The following is a 20,690-nucleotide window of genomic DNA, read 5'->3' as shown; positions in this document are numbered from 1 at the left end:
CCGTGTGTGTACGAGGTGTACGGAACAGAGCCGCATGTGCAAGGTGTATGGAGCAGAGTCGCATGTGTACGAGGTGTATGGAGCAGACGCTGGCTGAGTCGGATCGGAGCAGATATTGCTCCTCGCTCTGACACTGACTGGCACAGGAGACACGGAGAGGTCTTTATCAGTGGCGTATCACAGCTGCAGCGACGTGAGCAGTCAGCGGCGCAGCTGGATGACACCATTTAGCGCTGTGGGAGTAGAAGCTGCCGGCTGGTGCGCGGTGAAAGGTGTGTGTGTGTAGTGATGGAGAAGGCAATGATGGGGGTGGGGGTAACCATGTGTTGCCATTATACTGTACCCAGCATCGTGTGGGGCCATTATACTGTATGGACCATCATGTGAGGCAAGTATACTGTACGCAGCATCATGTGGGGCCATTATACAGTATGGAGCATCATGTGGGGCCATTATACAGTATGGAGCATCATGTGTCGCCATTATACAGTACGCAGCATCATGTGTGGCCATTATACAGTATGGAGCATCATGTGTGGCCATTGTACAGTATGGAGCATCACGTGGGGCCAGTACACTGTATGCAGCATCATTTGGGGCCATTATACAGTATGGAGCATCATGTGTGGCCATTGTACAGTATGGAGCATCACGTGGGGCCAGTACACTGTACGCAGCATCATTTGGGGCCATTATACAGTATGGAGCGTCATGTGTGGCCATTATACAGTATGGAGCATCACGTAAGGCACTATATGCAGCATCATTTGGGGCCATTATACAGTATGGAGCATCATGTGTGGCCATTTTACAGTATGGAGCATCACGTGGGGCCAGTACACTGTATGCAGCATCATTTGGGGCCATTATACAGTATGTAGCTTCATGTGTGGCCATTATACAGTATGGAGCATCATGTGGGGCCAGTACACTGTATGCAGCATCATTTGGGGCTATTATACAGTATGGAGCATCATGTGGGGCCATTATACAGTATGGAGCATCATGTGTAGCCATTATACAGTATGGAGCACTGTGTGGCCATTTTTTTTGTGTTTATAATTATTGTTTACGAAACATTGAGATCAGAAGTGCTAAATGGGTGTGGCTGGGGCATGACTAGTTGTGAAATGGGTGTGGTCAGAGGTGTGGCTTAAAATTTGCTGCGCCGCGCTGCACGCGCCGCTAACGTTATCCCTCTTTCCTTTCCTCAAAGGTTGGGAGGTATGGTCTCTGTAGAGCCTGGCAGTCTCTCTGCAGTAGCAATGCTACACACACACTGAGCAGTTTACTTGTCACACTCAGGGGTCCTGGCTTGTCAGTGCGGTCACCGGGGCCACTAGGTGGAGCTCCCTATATACAGAAATACATGATTAGATTGTGTCTGCAGTCACCACTAGGGGGAGCTCCCTGTATACAGAAATACATGAAACGATTGTGTCTGCAACCACCACTAGGGGGAGCTCCCTGTACAGATGTATGCAAGTCTCCCAGTGGCAGCTGCTGGCAAAATTAAATTGGATCCCCACTCAATGACCTTATGATGGGACCCTTCTCAAATTGGACCTTCAGTGCCTTGCGAAAGTATTCGCCCCCCTGGAACTTTTCAACCTTTTCCCACATATCATGCTTCAAACATAAAGCTACCAAATGTACATTTTTGGTGAAGAATCAACAAGTGGAACACAATTGTGAAGTTGAACAAAATTGATTGGTTATTTTTAATTTTTGTGGAAATTCGAAAACTGAAAAGTGGGGCGTACAATATTATTCGGCCCCTTTAACTTAATACTTTGTTGCACCACCTTTTGCTGCGATTACAGCTGCAGGTCGCTTGGGGTATGTCTCTATCAGTTTTGTACATCGAGAGACTGAAATTCTTGCCCATTCTTCCTTGGCAAACAGCTCGAGCTCAGTGAGGTTTGATGGAGATCGTTTGTGAACAGCAGTTTTCAGCTCTTTCCACAGATTCTCGATTGGATTGAGGTCTGGACTTTGACTTGGCCATTCTAACACCTGGATACGTTTATTTGTGAACCATTCCATTGTAGATTTTGCTTTATGTTTAGGATCATTGTCTTGTTGGAAGACAAATCTCCGTCCCAGTCTCGGGTCTTTTGCAGACTCCAACAGGTTTTCTTCAAGAATGGTCCTGTATTTGGCTCCATCCATCTTCCCATCAATTTTAACTATCTCCCCTGTCCCTGCTGAAGAAAAGCAGGCCCAAACCATGATGCTGCCACCACCATGTTTGACAGTGGGGATGGTGTGTTCAGGGTGATGAGCTGTGTTGCCTTTACGCCAAACATATCGTTTGGCATTGTTGCCAAAAAGTTTGATTTTGGTTTTATCTGACCAGAGCACCTTCTTCCACATGTTTGGTGTGTCTCCCAGGGGGCTTGTTGCAAACTTTAACCCCTTCCCGACCCATGACGCCACGTAGGCGTCATGAAAGTCGGTGCCAATCTGACCCATGACGCCTATGCGGCGTCATGGAAAGATCGCGTCCCTGCAGATCGGGTGAAAGGGTTAACTCCCATTTCACCCGATCTGCAGGGACAGGGGGAGTGGTAGTTTAGCCCAGGGGGGGTGGCTTCACCCCCTCGTGGCTACGATCGCTCTGATTGGCTGTTGAAAGTGAAACTGCCAATCAGAGCGATTTGTAATATTTCACCTATTATAACGGGTGAAATATTACAATCCAGCCATGGCCGATGCTGAAATATCATCGGCCATGGCTGGAAATACTAATGTGCCCCCACCCCACCCCACCGATCGCCCCCCCAGCCCCCCGATCTGGCTGGTACACTGCTCCGGCTCCCCTCCGTCCTGTGCTCCGCTCCCCCCCGTGCTCTTGTCCGCTCCCCCCGTGCTCCAATCACCCCCCCGTGCTCCAATCACCCCCTCTGCACTCCGATCCACCCCTCCCGGTGCTCCGTTCCACCCCCCCGTGCTCCGTTCCAGCCCCCCCGTGCTCCGTTCCACGCCCCCCGTGCTCCGTTCCACCCCTCCCGCGCTCCGATTCCCCCCCCCCCCCGTGCTCCGATCCCCCCCCCGTGGTCCCCCCCAACCCCATCATACTTACCGATCCAGCCGGGGTCCCGTCCGTCTTCTCCCTGGGCGCCGCCATCTTCCAAAATGGCGGGCGCATGCGCAGTGCGCCTGCCGAATCTGCCGGCCGGCAGATTCGTTCCAAAGTGCATTTTGATCACTGACATAGATTATATCTCAGTGATCAAAATAAAAAAAATAATAAATGACCCCCCCCCCCCCTTTGTCACCCCCATAGGTAGGGACAATAAAAAAATAAAGAATTTTTTTTTTTTTCCACTAATGTTAGAATAGGGTTAGGGGTAGGGGTAGGGGTAGGGGTAGGGTTAGGGGTAGGGTTAGGGTTAGGGGTAGGGTTAGGGTTAGGGGTAGAGTTAGGGTTAGGGCTAGGGTTAGGGGTAGGGTTAGGGTTTCGGTATGTGCACACGTATTCTGGTCGTCTGCGGATTTTTCCGCTGCGGATTTGATAAATCCGCAGTGCTAAACCGCTGCGGATTTATGGTGGATTTACCGCGTTTTTTTCTGCGCATTTCACTGCGGTTTTACAACTGCGATTTTCTATTGGAGCAGTTGTAAAACCGCTGCGGAATCCGCACAAAGAAGTGACATGCTGCGGAATGTAAACCGCTGCGTTTCCGTGCAGTTTTTCCGCAGCATAGCGATTTTTGTTTCCCGTAGGTTTACATTGAACTGTAAACTCATGGGAAACTGCTGCGGATCCGCAGCGTTTTCCGCAGCGTGTGCACATACCTTTAGAATTAGGCTATGTGCACACGGTGCGGATTTGGCTGCGGATTGGCCGCTGCGGATTCGCAGCAGTGTTCCATCAGGTTTACAGTACCATGTAAACATATGAAAAACCAAATCCGCTGTGCCCATGGTGCGGAAAATACCGCGCGGAAACGCTGCGTTGTATTTTCCGCAGCATGTCAATTCTTTGTGCGGATTCCGCAGCGTTTTACACCTGTTCCTCAATAGGAATCCGCAGGTGAAATCCGCACAAAAAACACTGGAAATCCGCGGAAAATCCGCAGGTAAAACGCAGTGCCTTTTACCCGCGGATTTTTCAAAAATGGTGCGGAAATATCTCACACGAATCCGCAACGTGGGCACATAGCCTTAGGGTTGGAATTAGGGTTGTGGTTAGGGTTGTGATTAGGGTTATGGCTACAGTTGGGATTAGGGTTAGGGGTGTGTTGGGGTTAGTGTTGGAGTTAGAATTGAGGGGTTACCACTGTTTAGGCACATCAGGGGTCTCCAAACGCAACATGGCGCCACCATTGATTCCAGCCAATCTCGTATTCAAAAAGTCAAATGGTGCTCCCTCACTTCCGAGCCCTGACGTGTGCCCAAATAGTGGTATACCCCCACATATGGGGTACCAGCATACTCAGGACAAACTGCGCAACAATTACTGGGGTCCAATTTCTCCTGTTACCCTTGTGAATCTAAAAAAATGCTTGCTAAAACATAATTTTTAAGGAAAGAAAAATGATTTTTTATTTTCACGGCTCTGCGTTGTAAACGTCTGTGAAGCACTTGGGGGTTCAAAGTGCTCACCACATATCTAGATAAGTTCCTTGGGGGGTCTAGTTTCTAAAATGGGGTAACTTGTGGGGGTTTCTACTGTTTAGGCACACCAGGGGCTCTGCAAACGCAACGTGACACCCGCAGACCATTCCATCAAAGTCTGCATTTCAAAAGTCACTACTTCCCTTCTGAGCCCCGACGTGTGCCCAAACAGTGGTTTACCCCCACTCATGGGGTATCAGCGTACTCAGGAGAAACTGGACAACAACTTTTGGGGTCCAATTTCTCCTGTAACCCTTGGGAAAATAAAAAATTCTGGGCTAAATAATTATTTTTGAGGAAAGAAAACGTATTTATTATTTTCACGGCTCTGCATTATAAACTTCTATGAAGCACTTGGGGGTTCAAAGTGCTCACCACACATCTAGATAAGTTCCTTTCGGGGTCTAGTTTCCAAAATGGGGTCACTTGTGGGGGGTTTCTACTGTTAAGCCACATCAGGGGCTCTGCAAACGCAACGTGACGCCCACAGAGCATTCCATCAAAGTCTGCATTTCAAAACGTCACTACTTCACTTCCGAGCCTCGGCATGTGCCCAAACAGTGGTTTACCCCCACATATGGGGTATCAGCGTACTCAGGAGAAACTGGACAACAACTTTTGGGGTCCAATTTCTTCTGTAACCCTTGGGAAAATAAAAAATTCTGGGCTAAATAATTATTTTTGAGGAAAGAAAACGTATTATTTTCACGGCTCTGCATTATAAACTTCTATGAAGCACTTGGGGGTTCAAAGTGCTCACCACACATCTAGATAAGTTCCTTTGGGGGTCTAGTTTCCAAAATGGGGTCACTTGTGGGGGGTTTCTACTGTTAAGCCACATCAGGGGCTCTGCAAACGCAACGTGACGCCCACAGAGCATTCCATCAAAGTCTGCATTTCAAAACGTCACTACTTCACTTCCGAGCCCCGGCATGTGCCCAAACAGTGATTTACCCCCACATATGGGGTATCAGCGTACTCAGGAGAAACTGGACAACAACTTTTGGGGTCAAATTTCTCCTGTTACCCTTGGGAAAATAAAAAATTGCAGGCTAAAAGATCATTTTTGAGAAAATAATTTTTTTTTTTTATTTTCATGGCTCTGCGTTATAAACTTCTGTGAAGCACTTGGGGGTTCAAAGTCCTCACCACACATCTAGATTAGTTCCTTTGGGGGTCTAGTTTCCAAAATGGTGTCATTTCTGGGGGATCTCCAATGTTTAGCCACACAGGGGCTCTCCAAACGTGACATGGTGTCCGCTAATAATTGGAGCTAATTTTCCATTTAAAAAGCCAAATGGCGTGCCATCCCTTCCGAGCCCTGCCGTGCGCCCAAGCAGTGGTTTACCCCCACATATGGGGTATCAGCGTACTCAGGACAAACTGGACAACAATATTTGGGGTCCAATTTCTCCTATTATCCTTGGCAAAATAGGAAATTCCAGGCTAAAAAATCATTTTTGAGGAAAGAAAAATTATTTTTTATTTTAATGGCTCTGCGTTATAAACTTCTGTGAAGCACCTGGGGGTTTAAAGTGCTCAATATGCATCTAGATAAGTTCCTTGGGGGGTCTAGTTTCCAAAATGGGGTCACTTGTGGGGGAGCTCCAATGTTTAGGCACACAGGGGCTCTCCAAGCGCGACATGGTGTCCGATAACAATTGGAGCTAATTTTCCATTCAAAAAGTCAAATGGCGCGCCTTCCCTTCCGAGCCCTGCCGAGTGCCCAAACAGTGGTTTACCCCCACATATGAGGTATCGACGTACTCGGGAGAAATTGCCCAACAAATTTTATGATCCATTTTATCCTACTGCCCATGTGAAAATGAAAAAATTGAGGCGAAAATAATTTTTTTGTGAAAAAAAAGTACTTTTTCATTTTTACAGATCAATTTGTGAAGCACCTGAGGGTTTAAAGTGCTCACTAGGCATCTAAATAAGTTCCTTGGGGGGTCTAGTTTCCAAAATGGGGTCACTTGTGGGGGAGCTCCAATGTTTAGGCACACAGGGTCTCTCCAAACGCGACATGGTGTCCGCTAACGATGGAAATAATTTTTCATTCAAAAAGTCAAATGGCGCTCCTTCCCTTCCGAGCCTTACCATGTGCCCAAACAGTGGTTTACCCCCACATGTGAGGTATTGGTGTACTCAGGAGAAATTGCCCAACACATTTTAGGATCCATTTTATCCTGTTGCCCATGTGAAAATGAAAAAATTGAGGCTAAAAGAATTTTTTTGTGAAAAAAAAGTACTTTTTCATTTTTACGGATCAATTTGTGAAGCACCTGGGGGTTCAAAGTGCTCACTATGCATCTAGATAAGTTCCTTGGGGCGTCTAGTTTCCAAAATGGGGTCACTTGTGGGGGAGCTCCAATTTTTAGGCACACGGGGGCTCTCCAAACGTGACATGGTGTCCGCTAAAGAGTGGAGCCAATTTTTGATTCAAAAAGTCAAATGGCGCTCCTTCCCTTCCAAGCCCTGCCGTGCGCCCAAACAGTGGTTTACCCCCACATATGAGGTATCAGCGTACTCAGGACAAATTGGACAACAACTTTCGTGGTTCAGTTTCTCCTTTTACCATTGGGAAAATAAAAAAATTGTTGCTAAAAGATAATTTTTGTGACTAAAAAGTTAAATGTTCATTTTTTCCTTCCATGTTGCTTCTGCTGCTGTGAAGCACCTGAAGGGTTAATAAACTTCTTGAATGTGGTTTTGAGTACCTTGAGGGGTGCAGTTTTTAGAATGGTGTCACTTTTGGGTATTTTCAGCCATATAGACCCCTCAAACTGACTTCAAATGTGAGGTGGTCCCTAAAAAAAATGGTTTTGTAAATTTCGTTGTAAAAATGACAAATCGCTGGTCAAATTTTAACCCTTATAACTTCCTAACAAAAAAAATTTTTGTTTCCAAAATTGTGCTGATGTAAAGTAAACATGTGGGAAATGTTATTTATTAACTATTTTGTGTCACATATCTCTCTGGTTTAACAGAATAAAAATTCAAAATGTGAAAATTGCGAAATTTTCAAAATTTTCGCCAAATTTCCGTTTTTATCACAAATAAACGCAGAATTTATTGACCTAAATTTACCACTAACATGAAGCCCAATATGTCACGAAAAAACAATCTCAGAACCGCTAGGATCCGTTGAAGCGTTCCTGAGTTATTACCTCATAAAGGGACACTGGTCAGAATTGCAAAAAACGGCAAGGTCTTTAAGGTCAAAATAGGCTGGGTCATGAAGGGGTTAAACGACGCTTTTTATGGATATCTTTGAGAAATGGCTTTCTTCTTGCCACTCTTCCATAAAGGACAGATTTGTGCAGTGTATGACTGGTTGTTGTCCTATCGACAGACTGTCCCACCTCAGCTGTAGATCTCTGCAGTTCATCCAGAGTGATCATGGGCCTCTTGGCTGCATCTCTGATCAGTCTTCTCCTTGGTAGATTTGCAGTGGTATGATACTCCTTCCATTTCAATATGATCTCTTGCACAGTTTTCCTTGGGATGTTTAATGTTTTGGAAATCATTTTGTATCCAAATCCGGCTTTAAACTTCTCCACAACAGTATCACGGACCTGCCTGTTGTGTTCCTTGGTCTTCATGCTGCTCTCTGTGCTTCAAACAGAACCCTGAGACTATCACAGAGCAGGTGTATTTATACGGAGACTTCATTACACACAGGTGGATTATATTTATCATCATTAGGTATTTAGGACAACATTGGATCATTCAGAGATTCACAATGAACTTCTGGAGTGAGTTTGCTGCACTGAAAGTAAAGGGGCTGAATAATAATGCACGCCCCACTTTTCAGTTTTTGAATTTCCACAAAAATGTAAAATAACCAATACATTTCGTTCAACTTCACAATTGTGTTCCACTTGTTGTTGATTCTTCACCAAAAATTTACATTTGGTATCTTTATGTTTGAAGCATGATATGTGGGAAAAGGTTGAAAAGTTACAGGGGGCCGAATACTTTCGAAAGGCACTGTATTAATGGGGTTGTCTGCTTTAATTGAATGTTCTCCACATGTTCTCTACCAAAGTGCCACTATGCAGTATATCCCAGCCTTCCCAATACACTATTCCCCATTCATCTTGAATGAAATGTGACCAAAAGGCCACAGGGACAGTCAAAAGGATGAGTGGTCTCCCCTCACTGAAGCTTTGGTAGAGCTGGATGTGCTCCCAGCATCCGCCTGGGCTGCCCACCTGTGAGGGGCGCTGTGTGAAGCGTTAGCAGGTGGGTGAGTTATGTGAACAGTCTCTAATTTGGGGGGCACACATCAGGGGCTTCCTGGTTTTGTGGCCGTCCTGCTTACATACATGTGAGACACGTATGTATTTGCATGGTCTCCTGGAAAGTATTGCAAAGAACAACTCCTGAAGTTTTATAGAAATCCATGAAATGAATGCCACAAACATTATGGGGCCCATCCATCAATCCAGCAGGACAAGCTAAGCGCAAGATCAAGCTACACCCCTGTCTTGCTGGAGGAAACGTCAGCGAATTGATGACAGGGTGCTTCTTCTGAGGGGCGTGCATCTCCATATCAGACACTGATGTAACAAGGTGACACAGGGTGGTAGTCATAGCCGAGTCCACTAGATCACAGTTAGTGAGCACCCCAGTCCCTTGCACATGAAAAAAGACAGGTGTGGTCCCAATCCTACAGCAGTTAATTACCTTCTTTCCACTCTTACTGCAGCCACTGAGGGTGAAGGTCCAGGAACAAAACATGTCAGACACAGCTTTGATCCAACAGGGAAAACTTTACTGTACATGAAATAGGGTTTCCTGTTCAGTGAAGAGAAGGAATATAAACCAGCTCACCCGTGATGCATAAGCTGAGTTTCGGGAGCACGGACCCGCTGTGTCCAGGCGTGTAGAATCCAAGAGAAGAAAATTTCCAGCTTCACCGAATTCGTGAAAAAAAAGTTTTCTTTATTCACAAACTTAAACATGGTGGATACAAACTTCAGCATAAACCATATGGGTAAGAATCTCAACGCGTTTCTGGAGACTAAGCTCCCTTAATCTTGACCACGCAGTGAAATGACCCTGCCCTTAGGAGCTATTTTTGTCAGGGTCTGTCACTTAGGCTACAAGATGCTCTGGTGCAGTATGCTGCTCCCAGGTCGTTGGAAGCCACCACGTCCCTTTTGCTCTCCAGGTGGATAGATGCCTCAGGGAGAGACATACACCAAATCTGCCCCTGTTGTCCTTTCTAGGGAGGAGGACACAGCGGTGCAGACGGACGAACCTATGCAGGTGGGAGGAGAGTTATCTCAAAGGGGGTTGCCTGCAGTTCGCCGTGGTATGGGGGCATGTTTTTACTGTGGACAGACTGGTAATTATATCAATGTCTGCCCAGCTCGCACCAAAGTACCATCACCATCTCAAAAGCCATGTCTCCCTGGTCGTGTGGAGGGAGGCGACCAGGCTGTGCATATTTGCCCCATCTTCTCGTCTCAGTGTATCATACCTGCTGAAGTGGTGGTGGGCGGGTTAACTGAGACTGTACCAGTGCTTGTGGACAGTGGAGCGGGAGTCAATTTGGTGGATGCTCTCTTTGTCCAAACCTATGGTCTGAAGGGTAGGACGCTAGCGAGACCCCTAAGCGTTCAGGCCATTGACTCAGTCCCACTCAGTTATGGAAGGGTGACCCAAGTCGTAGAAGATATACACATGCGTATAGGGACTCTTCATGAAGAGTCCCTGTCGTGCTATGTCTTGGAGAGTATGCCAACTCCCATCGTTTTAAGCCTCCCTTAGTTGAAAAAACACAACCTGGTCATAGATTGGTGGTCCAGGGAAGTAGTCAGCTGGGACCGGTCATATAAGGACTACCACCTGGGAGCTATGATTTCTGCCATCTTTCTGCAACCTACCCCTTCTTCTCTGGTGGGGGCAGCAGAGGTGCTGCCAGGGAGTAGGGGCAAGACTCAACCCTCACCACAAGTAAACCCTGTGTGTCTGAGTCCTCTTAGGAAGTGGGGTCAGGGGAGGGTGGTGGTTCCCTCTGTGCACAGTGGGGTTATGAGTGTGGAGACACAGGAGGACACCTCTGTTGTTGGTTCCTCAAAAAGTTCACCATCTTTTGGCAAACATAGGCGTAAAAATAAACGTTCAAGTCCGGACCTGTGTGTGAACCAGGACGTGTGGGTGTCCACCTAAAACATCTGGTGAAAGTGTGCTTCTGGGACCTGGAGTTCTAAGGTAATCGTGCTGTATCGGGTGTCGGCCATTCTCAGCCCGGGGACTTTCCAGCTGTATTTACCCCCAGTAATGCACATACACAACTCATTCCACAGGTCGGCGCTCTGGATAAATATGGCGCCTCCGGAGCCTACGTTGTTCTCCCCTCCATCTGGCTGCGTTCGCTGTAAACCTGAGGGTCAGGTGTTTGCAGAGGTGAACTCTGGTGGTTCGAGGCATCCTTACCATGTGTCGTTTTCTGGTGAGGTCCGGTGTTGAGGGTCCAGAGGCCCCACATTGAAAGGGGGGTACTGTCACAATCCATTTTTTGATTTGTGGCAGCTCTGATTCCACTCAGTTTAAAACTTTTTTCCTTTTGGACCATCGAAGATTAATGTCAGTCCACCCCCTGCTGGCAATCTGATGTTACTGCAGTTCTGCTGGGTCAACTGATGTGGACTGATGCATCAGCTGAATGTTGGTGATACAGTTTCTTTCTTTCTGGAGACCAGCCTAACAGGAGCAGCTCTCTGGTGTTAGTCACATCAGGTTATTGGAGTCCAGTTACTGTTGTTATCTGCGGTGTGGAGCAGCGGTGTTTATAAGCTAAGTGTGGTGTTTACCTTGTCCCTTTGGTGTTTGTCACTTCCCCCTGTATGTATTATCTGCAGAGGTGAGGCTAGTGCTCCTTGCCAGCCAGTCCTCTAGCCAGGGTAGTGATAAGTGACTACTAGGGATGAGGTATCCTGACGACGGTGGGAGGAAAGGACCTATATGAGGGATTAGGGGAGTGCAGGGTCAGGCTCAGGTTTGAGCTCAGGTGGTAACCATTCCCCACAACTTATGGTTAGGGCCTTCCTCTCACCTTTTCCATCCCGTTGTTTATGAGTTGCGCCATCCATTGACCGACCACCCTTTGGGTCGGGTCACACCGTGACAGGTGCCCCGTATGTGCTGCTGGGCCCAAGTCCGTTCCTCCAGTGTATCCTGGGAATGATCTGGTGTAAGAAGTGAGGATGGTAAATACAACGTTACCAAAGCTTTTCTACAGAAATCACCCTGAGGCAGAATACCAAGATCCAGGGGTACCCACAGTACCCCCACTCAGTGTTCTCCCACCACACTGTCACACCCAGCTTCAAGGACCCCCTGTGACAGGCAGCATCACCCTGGCTCCAGCTCACCCAAATTATATTATCTGTAAATCTCACACCAGCATATGTGCATCCAGATCTGCTCCTGCCGGCTACATACAATTCACCACTCCAATCTGCTCCTCTGGGCCGGCTACTCACAAGTCACCACTCAGATCTACTTCTCATACCTGTCTGCTGGACCTGGAGCTAATGCGCTAAGCTGGCCGACAGCCGCAAGCCACAAGTCATGGGACCACGAGTCACATGTGGATCCCGAACTACAGGTTGGGGACCCCTGATCTAGATCCCTCCTTTGTGTTATATAATGTACATCGGGGGTGCGGAGTATGCAGTAAATTGTGGGGAAATGTGCTGATTCACATAGATCTAAACTAATAACTTCTTACTGACCTAAAAAAAGAAACAGCCAAGTATGTGTGCAAGGATATAACTACTATAATATTTTCCCTATGTACAAGAATATAACTACTATAACACTGCTCCCTATGTACAAGAATATAACTGCTATAATACTGACCCCTATGTACAGGAATATAACTACTATAATACTGCCCCCTATGTACAGGAATATAACTATTATAATACTGCCCCCTATGTACAAGTATATAACTACTATAATACTGCCCCTATGTACAGGAATATAACTATTATAATACTGCTCCTTATGTACAAGAAGATAACTACTAGACTGCTGCCCCATCTGTACAAGAATATAACTACTATAATACTTCCTCTATGTACAAAAATATAACTACTATAATACTGCCCCTATGTACAAGAATATAACTACTATAATACTTCCTCTATGTACAAAAATATAACTACTATAATACTGACCCTATGTAAAAGAATATAGCTACCATAATACTGCCCCTATGTACAAGAATATAGCTACAGTAATACTGTCCCCTATGTACAAGAATATAACTACTATAATACTGCCTCCTATGTACAAGAATATAACTACTATAATACTGCCCCTTATGTACAAGAATATAACTACTATAATACTGCCCCCTGTGTATTATATAACTACTATAATACTGCCCCCTATGTACAAGAATATAACTACTATAATACTGCCCCCTATGTACAAGTATATAACTACTATAATACTGCCCCTATGTACAGGAATATAACTATTATAATACTGCTCCTTATGTGCAAGAAGATTACTAGACTGCTGCCCCATCTGTACAAGAATATAACTACTGTAACGCTGCCCCCTATGGACAAGAATATAAATACTATAATACTGCCCCTATGTACAAGAATATAACTACTATAATACTTCCTCTATGTACAAAAATATAACTACTATAATACTGACCCTATGTAAAAGAATATAGCTACCATAATACTGCCCCTATGTACAAGAATATAGCTACAGTAATACTGTCCCCTATGTACAAGAATATAACTACTATAATACTGCCCCTCATGTACAAGAATATAACTACTATAATGCTGCCCCATCTGTACAAGAATATAACTACTATAATACTGTCCCCTATGTACAAGAATATAATTACTATAACACTGCTCCCTATGTACAAGAATATATCTGCTATAATACTGCCCACTATGTACAAGAATATAACTACTATAATACTGCCCCTATGTACAGGAATATAACTACTATAATACTGCCTTCTATATACAAGAATATAACTACTATAATGCTGCCCCCTATGTACAAGAGTATATCTACTAATACTGCCCCTATATACAAGAATATAGCTGTTGTGAATTCCGCTCTTGGGCTCCCTCCGGTGGTTGTAAGTGGCACTTTTGTGAGTTCTGCTCTTGGGCTCCCTCCGGTGGTTTTAAGTGGAATGGCTGCTCCTTGGATTTAGCAGTCAGCAGCTGCTTCCACTGATTGTCTATTCTGCTCGGCTATTTAGCCTGGCTCTTTCCTTCAGCTTGTGCCACTTGTCAATGGTTCCTGGTTGGATTCACATCTCTTTGGATTTCCCTGTTATCCTGACCAGTTCAGCAAAGCTAAGTCCTTGCTTGCTCTTTTCTGTCCACAGGTTGTGGACTTATCCGTTCTGTGCTTTCTATGTTTGTCCAGCTTGTCAGTATAAATTCATTCTGTGTAGCTGGAAGCTCTGGGAAGCAGATTTACCCTCCACACCTTTAGTCAGGTGTGGAGATTTTTGTAAACTCTGTGTGGATTTTTTGTAGTGTTTCATACTGACCGCACAGTATTCCATCCTGTCCTATCTATCTAGCTAGACTGGCCTCCTGTGCTCATCCTGGTTTCATTCTGTGTATGTCTTTTCCCTCTCCACTCACAGTCATTACTTGTGGGGGGCTATCTATCCTTTGGGGATTTTCTCTGAGGCAAGATAGTTTTCCTGTTTCTATCTTTAGGGGTAGTTAGTTCTCAGGCTGTGACGAGGTGCCTAGGGAGTGTCAGGAGCATCCCACTGCTACTTCTAGTGTTGTGTTGAGCTTAGGGACTGCGGTCAGTACAGGTACCACTTCCTTCAGAGCTCATCCCATGTTGCTCCTAAACCACCAGATCATAACAGTACAAGTGGCCAAAAATGAAGTAAATGCATCTCAAAAGAAGGAAAAAATTCGAAGCCATTTTTTATTCTGTGCTCTGTTCTGTCTTTTTTTTCCTCTTGATCCCTGGGTGGTTCAGGATTTATGCTCTGGCATGGATGTTCAGGGTTTGTTTTCTCGTGTGGATCAACTTGCTGCAAGAGTACAGAGTATCCAAGATTATGTTGTCCAGACTCCAGCTTTGGAGCCTAGAATTCCTACTCCTGATTTGTTTTTTTGGGGACAGATCCAAGTTTTTGAACTTTAAAAATAACTGCAAATTGTTTTTTTGCTTTGAAACCCCGTTATTCTGGTGATCCCATTCAGCAAGTTAAAATCATCATATCCTTGCTGCGTGGTGACCCTCAGGACTGGGCATTCTCCTTGAATCAGGGGATCCGGCATTGCTGAATGTAGACGCATTTTTTCAAGCGCTCGGATTATTGTATGACGAACCTAATTCTGTGGATCATGCAGAAAAAACCCTGTTGGCCTTGTGTCAAGGTCAGAAAGCGGCAGAATTATACTGCCAGAAATTAAGGAAATGGTCTGTGCTCACTAAATGGAATGAGGATGCTCTGGCTGCTATTTTCAGAAAAGGTCTTTCTGAAGCCCTTAAAGATGTTATGGTGGGCTTCCCTACGCCTACTGGTTTGAGCGAATCTATGTCTCTAGCCATTCAGATTGATCGGCGTCTGCGCGAGCGCAAAGCTATGCACCATATGGCAGTGTCCTCTGAGCAGAGTCCTGAACCTATGCAATGTGATAGGATTTTGACTAGAACAGAACGGCAGGAATTCAGATGTCAGAATAGGCTGTGTTTTTACTGTGGTGATTCTGCTCATGTTATTTCTGATTGCCCTAAACGTACTAGGAGGGTCGCTAGGTCTGTTACCATTAGTACTGTACAGCCTAAATTTCTTTTATCTGTGACCCTGATTTGCTCATTGTCGTCCTTTTCTGTCATGGCATTTGTGGATTCAGGCGCTGCCCTGAACTTAATGGACTTAGAATTCGCCAGGCGCTGTGGTTTTTCCTTGCAGCCTTTGCAGAGCCCTATTCCTTTGAGGGGCATTGATGCTACACCATTGGCCAAGGATAAACCTCAGTACTGGACACAGATGACCATGTACATGGCTCCTGCACATCAGGAAAATTGCCGTTTTCTGGTGTTGCATAACCTGCATGATGTTGTTGTATTGGGTTTTCCATGGTTACAGGAACATAATCCGGTGCTGGATTGGAAAACTATGTCTGTGACTAGTTGGGGTTGTCAAGGGGTACATAGTGACGTTCCTTTGATGTCAATTTCCTCTTCCCCCTCTTCTGAGGTCCCTGAGTTTTTGTCGGATTTCCAGGATGTATTTGATGAGCCCAAGTCCAGTTCTCTCCCTCCACATAGGGACTGTGATTGTGCTATTAACTTGATTCCTGGTTGTAAGTTCCCTAAGGGCCGACTTTTCAATCTGTCTGTGCCAGAGCATGCCGCCATGCGGAGCTATGTTAAGGAATCTTTGGAGAAAGGGCATATTCGGCCGTCTTCGTCACCATTGGGAGCGGGTTTCTTTTTTGTTGCTAAGAAGGATGGCTCCTTGAGACCCTGTATAGATTATCGTCTTCTTAATAAGATCACGGTCAAATTCCAATACCCCTTGCCTTTGCTTTCTGATTTGTTTGCTCAGATTAAGGGGGCTAGTTGGTTTACTAAGACTGACCTCCGAGGGGCATATAATCTTGTTCGTATTAAACAGGGTGACGAATGGAAAACTGCATTTAATACGCCCGAAGGCCATTTTGAATACCTTGTGATGCCATTCGGGCTCTCTAATGCTCCATCTGTGTTCCAATCCTTCATGCATGATATTTTCCGCAATTATCTTGATAAATTCATGGTTGTATATTTGGATGATATTTTGATTTTTTCCGATGATTGGGAGTCTCATGTGAAGCAGGTCAGGATGGTGTTCCAGATCCATCGTGATAATGCTTTATTTGTGAAGGGGTCTAAGTGCCTATTCGGAGTTCAAAAGGTCTCTTTTTGGGGTTTTATTTTTTCTCCCTCGTCTATGGAAATGGATCCTGTTAAGGTCCAAGCTATTCATGACTGGATTCAACCCACATCTGTGAAGAGCTTTCAAAAATTTTTGGGCTTTGCTAATTTCTATCGCCGTTTCATTGCCAATTTTTCCAGTGTGGTTAAGCCCCTTACTGATTTGACGAAGAAAGGCGCTGATGTTACGAATTGGTCCTCTGCGGCTGTTGAGGCCTTTCGGGAGCTTAAACGCCGATTTACTTCTGCCCCTGTGTTGCATCAGCCGGATGTTTCTCTTCCTTTTCAGGTTGAGGTTGACGCTTCTGAGATTGGGGCAGGGGCCGTTTTGTCTCAGAGGGAGTCTGATGGTTCTTTGATGAAACCGTGTGAAAATGGCCGCGGGATGCCACGCGTGCGCAGAAGAGATCGCGGCGGCCATTTTCCCAAAGCCGAGATGCAACTCGGCTTTGGGAAAATGGCCGCCGCGATCTCTTCTGCGCACGCGCGGCATCCCGCGGCCATTTTGCTGAAGCCCCGTGCAGCAGAGCACTCCATCTGCGCACGCGCGGCCCCAGGAAGATGGCCGCCCCCACCGATGAAAGGGATAATAGCGCAGATTGCGCGCTGTTTGTTCACGTGCGCGCAGGGAATTCGGAACTTGGACATGCGCACACCACTACGCCACCAACGGAAAGCTGGGGAAGAAAAGAGCAATGTCACCACGCCCACCTGACCTGACCAGCCTGATTGACAGGCGAAAACGGTGACTTTGGTAATGTATTTCGCAGCATAGGTGGGGAATCAGGGTACACTACATACACTATTGTAACGCACAGCGCAGGCCCTATTTAACAGTATTTTTATCTCAATCTGAAAAAACGGGGTGACAGGTTCCCTTTAATAATCGGGCTAGTTCGGCTACTTTGGTTTCACCTTTCTTTTGTAATTTTGGTTTTCATCCTCGTTTTTCTTCTGGGCAGGTTGAGCCTTCTGATTGTCCTGGTGTGGATTCTGTGGTGGACACGCTGCAGCAGATTTGGACTCATGTGGTGGACAATTTGACGTTGTCTCAGGAAAGGGCTCAACGTTTTGCTAACCGCCGTCGGTGTGTTGATCCCCGGCTTCGTGTGGGGGATTTGGTTTGGTTGTCTTCTCGTCATGTTCCTATGAAGGTTTCTTCCCGTAAGTTTAAGCCTCGGTTTATTGGTCCTTATAAGATTTCTGAAATTATCAATCCGGTGTCTTTTCGTTTGGCTCTTCCAGCCTCTTTTGCCATTCATAATGTTTTCCATAGATCTTTGTTGCGGAGATATGTGGTGCCCGTTGTTCCCTCAGTTGATCCTCCTGCCCCGGTGTTGGTTGAGGGAGAGTTGGAATATGAGGTTGAGAAAATTTTGGATTCTCGTTTTTCGAGGCGGAGGCTTCAGTATCTTGTCAAGTGGAAGGGTTATGGCCAGGAGGATAATTCTTGGGTTGTTGCCTCCGATGTCCATGCCACCGATTTGGTTCGTGCTTTTCACTTGGCTCGTCCTGATCGGCCTGGGGGCTCTGGTGAGGGTTCGGTGACCCCTCCTCAAGGGGGGGTACTGTTGTGAATTCCGCTCTTGGGCTCCCTCCGGTGGTTGTAAGTTGCACTTTTGTGATTTCTGCTCTTGGGCTCCCTCCGGTGGTTTTAAGTGGAATGGCTGCTCCTTTGATTTAGCAGTCAGCAGCTGCTTCCACTGATTGTCTATTCTGCTCGGCTATTTAGCCTGGCTCTTTCCTTCAGCTTGTGCCACTTGTCAATGGTTCCTGGTTGGATTCACATCTCTTTGGATTTCCCTGTTATCCTGACCAGTTCAGCAAAGCTAAGTCCTTGCTTGCTCTTTTCTGTCCACAGGTTGTGGACTTATCCGTTCTGTGCTTTCTATGTTTGTCCAGCTTGTCAGTATGAATTCATTCTGTGTAGCTGGAAGCTCTGGGAAGCAGATTTACCCTCCACACCTTTAGTCAGGTGTGGAGATTTTTGTAAACTCTGTGTGGATTTTTTGTAGTGTTTTATACTGACCGCACAGTATTCCATCCTGTCCTATCTATCTAGCTAGACTGGCCTCCTGTGCTCATCCTGGTTTCATTCTGTGTATGTCTTCTCCCTCTCCACTCACAGTCATTACTTGTGGGGGGCTATCTATCCTTTGGGGATTTTCTCTGAGGCAAGATAGTTTTCCTGTTTCTATCTTTAGGGGTAGTTAGTTCTCAGGCTGTGACGAGGTGCCTAGGGAGTGTCAGGAGCATCCCACGGCTATTTCTAGTGTTGTGCTGAGCTTAGGGACTGCGGTCAGTACAGGTACCACTTCCTTCAGAGCTCGTCCCATGTTGCTCCTAAACCACCAGATCATAACATATAGCTACTATAATACTGCCCCTTATGTACAAGAAGATAACTACTATACTGCTGACCCCATCTGTACAAGAATATAACTACTATAATACTGCCCCTATGTACAAAAATATAACTACTATAATATTGCCCCCTATGTACAAGAATATAACTACTATAATACTGACCCTATGTACAAGAATATAACTACTATAATACTGCCCCTTATGTACAAGAATATAACTACTATAATGCTGCACCATCTGTACAAAAATATAACTATTATAATACTGCTCCCATGTGCAAGAATATAACTACTATAATACTGTTCCTATGTACAAGAATATAACTACTATAATACTGCCGTCATGTACAAGAATATAACTACTGTAATACTGTTCCTATGTACAAGAATATAACTACTATAATACTTCCCCATGTACAAGAATATAAATACTATAATACTGTCCCTATGTACAAGAATATAACTACTATAATACTGCCCCTATGTACAAGAATATAACTACTATAATACTGTCCCTATGTACAAGAATATAACTACTATAATACTGCCCACTATGTAAAAAAATATAACTACTATAATACTGCCCCTATGTACAGGAATATAACTACTATAATACTGCTCCTATGTACAAGAATATAACTACTATAATACTGCTCCTATGTTCAAGAATATAACTACTATAATACTGCTTCTATGTACAAGAATATAACTACCGTATATACTCGAGTATAAGCCAAGATTTCCAGCCCATTTTTTTGGGCTGAAAGTCCCCCTCTCGGCTTATACTCGAGTCATACCCGGGGGTCGGCAGGTGAAGGGGAGCGGGGGCTGTCTAGTTATACTTGCCTGCGTGGTCCCTGCAGTCCCTGCTTCTTCCAGCGCTGCATCTTCTTCCTGTATTGAGCGGTCACATGGTACCGCTCATTACAGAAATGAATATGCGGCTCCACCTCCCATAGAGGTGGAGCCGCATATTCATGACTGAAAATGAGCGGTATCTGTGACCGCTCAATGCAGGAAGAAGATGCAGCGCCGGGGAAGAAGCAGGGACCGGGAGGGGAGCGCTGCGCGATATTTACCTGCTCCTCACTCCGGTGCGGCTCCGTCTCTAGCGTCCTCTGGCAGTGACGCTCAGGTTAGAGGGCGCAGTGACGTAGTCAGTGCGCGCCCTCTGCTGAGCATCAGTGCTGGAGACGGAGCCGCACGAGGAGCAGGTAAATATTGAAAGCGCCGGCGTCCTGAGCGAAGAGAGGTGAGTATGTGATTTTTTTTATTTTTTTTTGTACAAGAATATAACTACTATAATACTGCCCCTATGTACAAAAATATAACTACTTTAATATTGCCCCCTATGTACAAGAATATAACTACTATAATACTGACCCTATGTACAAGAATATACAGTTAGGTCCATATATATTTGGACAGAGACACAATTTTTCTAATTTTGGTTATAGACATTACCACAATGAATTTTAAAGAAAACAATTCAGATGCAGTTGAAGTTCAGACTTTCAGCTTTCATTTGAGGGTATCCACATTAAAATTGGATGAAGTGTTTAGGAGTTTCAGCTCCTTAAAATGTGCCACCCTGTTTTTAAAGGGACCAAAAGTAATTGGACAGATTCAATAATTTTAAATAAACTGTTCATTTTTGGTACTTGGTTGAAAACCCTTTGTTGGCAATGACTGCCTGAAGTCTTGAACTCATGGACATCACCAGACGCTGTGTTTCCT

Source organism: Ranitomeya imitator, chromosome 2 (genome assembly GCF_032444005.1).
Source record: "Ranitomeya imitator isolate aRanImi1 chromosome 2, aRanImi1.pri, whole genome shotgun sequence".
NCBI classification, from domain to species: domain Eukaryota; kingdom Metazoa; phylum Chordata; class Amphibia; order Anura; family Dendrobatidae; genus Ranitomeya; species Ranitomeya imitator.
The sequence above is the reverse complement of the archived record's forward strand: the minus strand, read 5'-3'. Positions refer to the sequence as shown.